Here is a 6633-nt window from a genome sequence, read left to right on the forward strand (position 1 = left end):
CCTACAACATTATGTGAGTGTGTAGTTCACTTCCTACTGTTGTACGGTGATATGTGCAGTTTTGGCCTGGGAAAGAATATACTTCCTGTATCCCACTGTATGCTTGTTTGAGGCGATTTGTGTGCCCCTCCTCGGGAGAATCGCAGTTGTTTTCTACGTAGAAAACAAGAATGTATCCCACTACTGCACGTGTATATTAGAGGCGACTAATGTGATACCCATTGCAACACCATTTATGGGATCTTAATCTTATTTTATCTTTTGTTTCTCCTACCTACTCTTTATTAGGTGGTATTATCCCAAGGCATCCGTCTTCAGATGACCGTTGCTCTTACATGGACGTTAAACTCCGATGAGTGTAGTCGAATCTGAAACAAATCTTTGTCGGAGTACACACAGTGACCTGATTTAAAACAGAATACTTAATTTGGAGACGTTTCTGGTGTGTAGGGAGTATCACGAGATGTTTGACTATAATAATACATTAAATTTCTCGAAATAGCAATGTATAATTTATCTCAGGTCCTTGTTTTAGAGTCGGAAGATACTCGGCGGGAAGGAACACGGAAATAAGAAGGAAACAAATAGATTTTATCGTATTTTCCTCCAGCGATAGCCCGTTTGTGACCATGCGGAAGTTGTTAGAATACAAGCCATTACACATTAGCCTGGTTATGAGGAAGCTGTCCTGTCACCCAACTCCCCACCCGATACCGACACCCACTCTTTACGTCAGTTAGATCAGGTTACCTTTGGGTCATCCTCGATATCCAGGGATTACCATCACTTTCGCTCTCTGCACCCCTGAAATATGTCATAGCAATCATTGGTCTCAGGTCAAAAACCCACCTGACCAATCGCCGGGCTGATACCTGTTCTAATGAAGATTACAAAGGAGAGACGCCCGACTTACATGACCGCGAGATTCTTTTGATGTACATCAAAGGATCGAACTTGTCTTCTTGTCTCATCAACTAGGTGGCGCACACCGAGCCTTCAATTTTGCTATGACATATTCCGGGGGTGTAGAGAGCGAAATTGAGTGTAACCCCTGGATATCGAGGATGACGTAACCCCTGGATATCGAGGATGCCTTTGGTTGTAAGAGACTATACTACAATCAACGATGCTATATATGTCTTACATTTACGATTATACAGTGCGATTCCTATGTTGATTGAAAACCTACCGGTCATTATTCGAACAATTAACGCGTGTGTTTACTCAGCGACTTGTCAATATACACCAGTTACATGTACATGTGTATTGAATAATATCTTATAAACGTGGAGGTTATTACTGGGATCCTGCTGAAGACCGGAAATGAATGTTCAGTTAAAATTGAAAATTCATTTACTTCAACTGCCCACGTGCTGTGCTCGCGTGCGCCAGTTCACGTCATGAGTACAGATGCTATCGGGACAGCTGTGCTTTTGAAGTAGTAACCGTACAGTTGTATGTTTATGTACGAACAGTAATAACTATGTCACGTCATAACTTACCTAAGGGACAAGTGAATTGTTGACAATATACTTGATTCCCTGCGCGGAGTGTCGCCTGATCGCAAGCTTCCGATCGATGACAAAGTGTCACGTTATAAAGCCTATCACAGCTATGGTAGTTACATATATCCGTATTTCAGATTGAAGGAGCAAGCGGGCATTTTACGGTCATTTTATATTGAAGGGACAAGCAGTTATTTTATATTGAACGGATAAACGGTCATTTTATATTGAAGGGACAAGCGGCCATTTTATATTGAAGGGACAAGCGGCCATTTTATATTGAAGGGACAAGCGGCCATTTTATATTGAAGGGACAAGCGGCCATTTTATATTGAAGGGACAAGCGGCCATTTTATATTGAAGGGACAAGCGGCCATTTTATATTGAAGGGACAAGCGGCCATTTTATATTGAAGGGACAAGCGGCCATTTTATATTGAAGGGACAAGCGGCCATTTTATATTGAAGGGACAAGCGGCCATTTTATATTGAAGGGACAAGCGGCCATTTTATATTGAAGGGACAAGCGGTCATTTTATATTGAAGGGACAAGCGGTCATTTAATATTGAAGGGACAAGCGGTCATTTTATATTGAAGGGACAAGCAGCCATTTTATATTGAAGAGACAAGCGGCCATTTTATATTGAAGGGACAAGCGGCCATTTTATATTGAAGGAACAAGCGGCCATTTTATTTTGAAGGGACAAGCGGCCATTTTATATTGAAGGGACAAGCGGCCATTTATATTGAAGGGACAAGCGGTCATCTTATATTGAAGGGATAAACGATTATTTTATATTGAAGGGATAAACGGTTATTTTATATTATTAAGAGACATGTGCAGAATCAACCTGTCATTTTCTTAATAAAAACAAAATATTTGCTTTCTGGTCACAATTCAATATCAAGTAATCGACGAATATTGCTTTTATGATTTAATATACAATATTTCGCCTTAACGTCGCCGGAATATCGGTAACATGTCAATCCTATTTACTCACGTTAGTCTAGAGACGTACATATGTAACACATACACATCTGCTTAGGTGATGCCTTCATACAAGCGAGAAAGATTATTTAGAAACTGCTGGACATCAGTTTTATTTGTTAAAAAGATGAAAGCGGAACCCGTCGTACAGAAAATCTGCCCATCGAAGTACCGTGGTACCGTCTTCGTTTGGTCTCAATTCAAACATGCTGATCTTTGTTTTCAAGACTTCGTGATGCAGCAGCTTTTCGTTCCCAAGAGTATGGTGTCAAATTAAGGAGGTATTTATACCAACAACAGTGCATTGTTTACTTTTGGGGCAGTTCTCTCACACTCGACGGTACACGACACAGCGATGAACAGGATGAGCCAATTACCGATGAATGGTACCCATATATCACTCCGCCATCAGTGGCTGTCAAAATAATCATAGCTCTGTCATGTACGACACCCACTGCAACCCTTACCGATCGCGTTAGATTTCACATAGCTCCGCCGACCCGGATTCCCGCCATGAAATGTGCACGTTACGTCATACTAGCTAAAATGACAACATGGCATCACAATTGAATTGTCTCATTCGAGACAGTGAAAAAAATGGATACGATCGTGGTTTAGGGTCGAGTTACGGGTTCATACGACGCCGATACACTTGTAGGGGTCGGGTTGTCAGCGATCCGCGATTAAGACCCGAGGCCAGGTACATTTTGTTGACTCTGGGTATCATGTGACGATGCTGCGTTCCTGTCAACGTCGCCATGACAGATGACACGAGGAGACACAACATGGCCTGTTCCCTCGTGAAGGGATCATCCCCTGTTTTCACCTCTCGGTCTCGCTGCAGGGGGTCCCACACCTGTGCCAACGATTATGACTAATCTATCGTTTAAAACTTATTGTTGAAGTTGAGTTAGCATAACGGATCAAATTCGAATCTCGCATTAGAATCTGACCATTTTAATGATTTTTAGATCATTTTCTTTCCGCTGAAGCAGAGAGATAATGATAATAATGAATAATGAATTATTTTATTCAAGTGTCACATATTGATCTGCATATAAAAACAAGTAAAACGTACATAAAACTAGATCAATATCCAGCCAAAGTTAATCGACTTATGAGACACTAAAAGACAATAATATGCATTATAGTCAGTGTCAAGTTTAAAAAGACCAATATTTGTCAGCTTATTACATGTATAGCTTATTATACGTTATTACCATACATTCATGTCAAAGTCAATTTGACTTATGATACCCAAAAAAGCAATAATATACCTTGGAATAAGATTCACCAAATTTAAAAGGCAATATTTGTCAGCTTAATATAGGTTAAAATTATAAATTATTAGTTAGATATAAGAACCCGTATCATTGCCGTACCGAAGCGCACCCGTGGAGGTCATTTTAAGGAAGGTGACAATTTAGATATACCCTTGAGCAGGATTTACGAATATCTACGAAATACAGCTTTAATTTTATTTTACAGGAGGTGTAATAAAACGGAGCTGTTTCTTAAATAATCAATTCTGATTCAATATTTGTTTTAATTAGTAGCTATTCAGCTACAAATGTGTTCGGCTAACCATCGAATCAGGAAATTTGTTCATTTTCATGTCTACATTATCTAGATCGTCAATCAATCAGCGAAACGTCTTCATAAAAATTCAATTAAAGCAAAATATCTTGTTCGACTTCTGCAAACAAAACAAACAGAAATTGCATCGTCTTAATAAAGATCAAAACTGAAGTTTTGTGAAGTATTGTCGAGGACGCGTTCCTTTCGGAAATGCAGTTATCTTTGACAAGTTTAGTTGTTATTGATAAAGTGCTTCTGAAATGGTCAATACTCATTTGCACGATAATAATTACAGGCAAATCACAGAATATAGTCAAAATGCACCCAAGTTAAATCAAAAGTAGGGACCTGTCCCTAAGAGGGTTGCCCGGAGCCCAGAAAGCGATATATTGGAGATAAATATCTGATCTGTAGGTTTAGAGAGGTTATTGAGATATCTTGGTCCCATGTCGGGTGAAATTTTTCTGACACGCCATAGAACGTATAATCTATGAAATCACTTCCCGATTCGGTCACCAGGGGGTGCGATATGGCGTGACTGATAAGTCAACATGGCTGCCCGTCGTCGGTTACTTCTGATGTCATTACCTCGTTTTGAATTATTTAGATACATCAGCGATACATCACAGGTACGTACAGGTATCGAACGGTGAAATTAGACACAATTTCCATCTGGCAGCGACTCAACACGCAAACCTCAAACAAAATACACATCGATGGAGTACCCATTGGGACTATGATTACTGATGTTATAATACACATATAATCATAAAATGTTCACGAACGCATTTTCTATTGGCGGTGTATGGTCCCATGGAGATAATGATTTCCGAAATGAAATTGTTATGCTCACGAACATATCTTTAACTCGATTGTCATGTTATTTATTAATAACATCCGAGAGTTCCGAATTATCTAGTCACGTAAATATGTTTGCTTTATTTTGAAAGAACGTATAGCATACCTCCACTCATAAAGTTATTTTCGGTTTCTTATTATATGGGAGACAAATTACACGCTTAAATGGAAGGGGTATTTTCAGGGATTAGAGAGGGAGGAGAGGAGGCATTCTTCAATTTGGGAATAAAAGAGGCATATATGGGAGGCAGTGCATATATTCGGCCAAGCCTTACACCGGTGATAGTCGACATGTACAGGATCTATGTGTACACCGGTGATAGTCGACATATACAGGACCGAGGTGTACACCGGTGATAGACGACATATACAGGACCGCGGTGTACACCGGTGATAGACGACATATACAGGACCGCGATGTACACCGGTGACAGTCGACATATATAGGACCGATGTTTACACCGGTGATGGAAGACATATACATGGCCGAGGTGTACACTGGTGATAGTCGACATATACACGGCCGAGGCGTACACCGTTGATAGTCGGCATAAACACGGCCGAGGTGTACACCGGTGATAGTCGACATATACATGGCCGAGGCGTACACTGGTGATTGTCGACATATACACGTCAACATCGCTTTTGACAATTACGGTTGATGCAATGGTACAGTGAGACAAGAAATGATATTTCAAATTAATTTTATCAAGTTTCATTACCTTAAATTTGACAATAGGCCAGTGTTTTTGAATCCCTTCAATTTTCTGAATTTTAACAGCAGATTTTTTTTGATTTTTTTTTCGGATTCCAAAATATTTGAAAAAAACGTTTATTCTTAAAAAAGCACGCTCATCTTTTTGCGGGGAAATTCAAATTTAAAAGTGGTTTCTTTTATAATATGAAGCTTGCTTATAATTTAAAACCAACATAATTTTTACCTGCCTGCCCAACTCTGATACACGAATTTTTGCACCGTCATGACTCTAGTTGTGTCAACGAGATTTACGAGACAATGCATGACTGTAATAGATTACCCAACTCCTAAATGTCTGGCGTTACATCTCGTTATCAATTTATTCGGTCCAGCCGTCCATTGGTCAGGGGGCTGTTGGCCAATCTCTTTATCAAGTTAGGGACTTGCCTCCACCGCATGCGAGGAGTCAGGACCAGCGCGAGTAGGCATAGTGGAATATATATGTATGTATTGCTCGGAGATTTATGGAGGATTGCCACAGATACCTTCAGCAGGTGTTTGAACAATTGTGTTGTCTATTTGAAAATGAAGATCAGATTTCACATCACTAACGATTAATGCACCACTTACACACTACAAGTAAAATATGAGTCCACACGGCCCTGTTTGATTAATGTACGTGTTGTTTTCGAAGTGCTGGAATTCATAAATGATAAATATCATGACATTGTGCTCCACAGCACAGTAACGTTAGTGGCGCTAGAGTCGTCTTATCTCGCACTCATCCCGCCAGTCTATGCCCCCTCCCCCAGTCCCCCAGTCCCTTCGCCCCCTCTCCACCCAGTCACATCCCGTTCCATTCCCCTTTCTACACCCCACTCCGGCAGAACCAAGCGGATGTCAAGTAACGATTCATGCTTGAAGGTCATGTCACCCAACGGAGTTTGAGAGAACCCCGTTTATAAATGTATTTATAAATACTGAAAATATTGACATTTCACAAAACA

The sequence above is a fragment of the Mizuhopecten yessoensis genome, unplaced genomic scaffold, assembly GCF_002113885.1.
Source record: "Mizuhopecten yessoensis strain PY_sf001 unplaced genomic scaffold, ASM211388v2 scaffold2995, whole genome shotgun sequence".
Taxonomy (NCBI): Eukaryota; Metazoa; Mollusca; class Bivalvia; order Pectinida; family Pectinidae; genus Mizuhopecten; species Mizuhopecten yessoensis.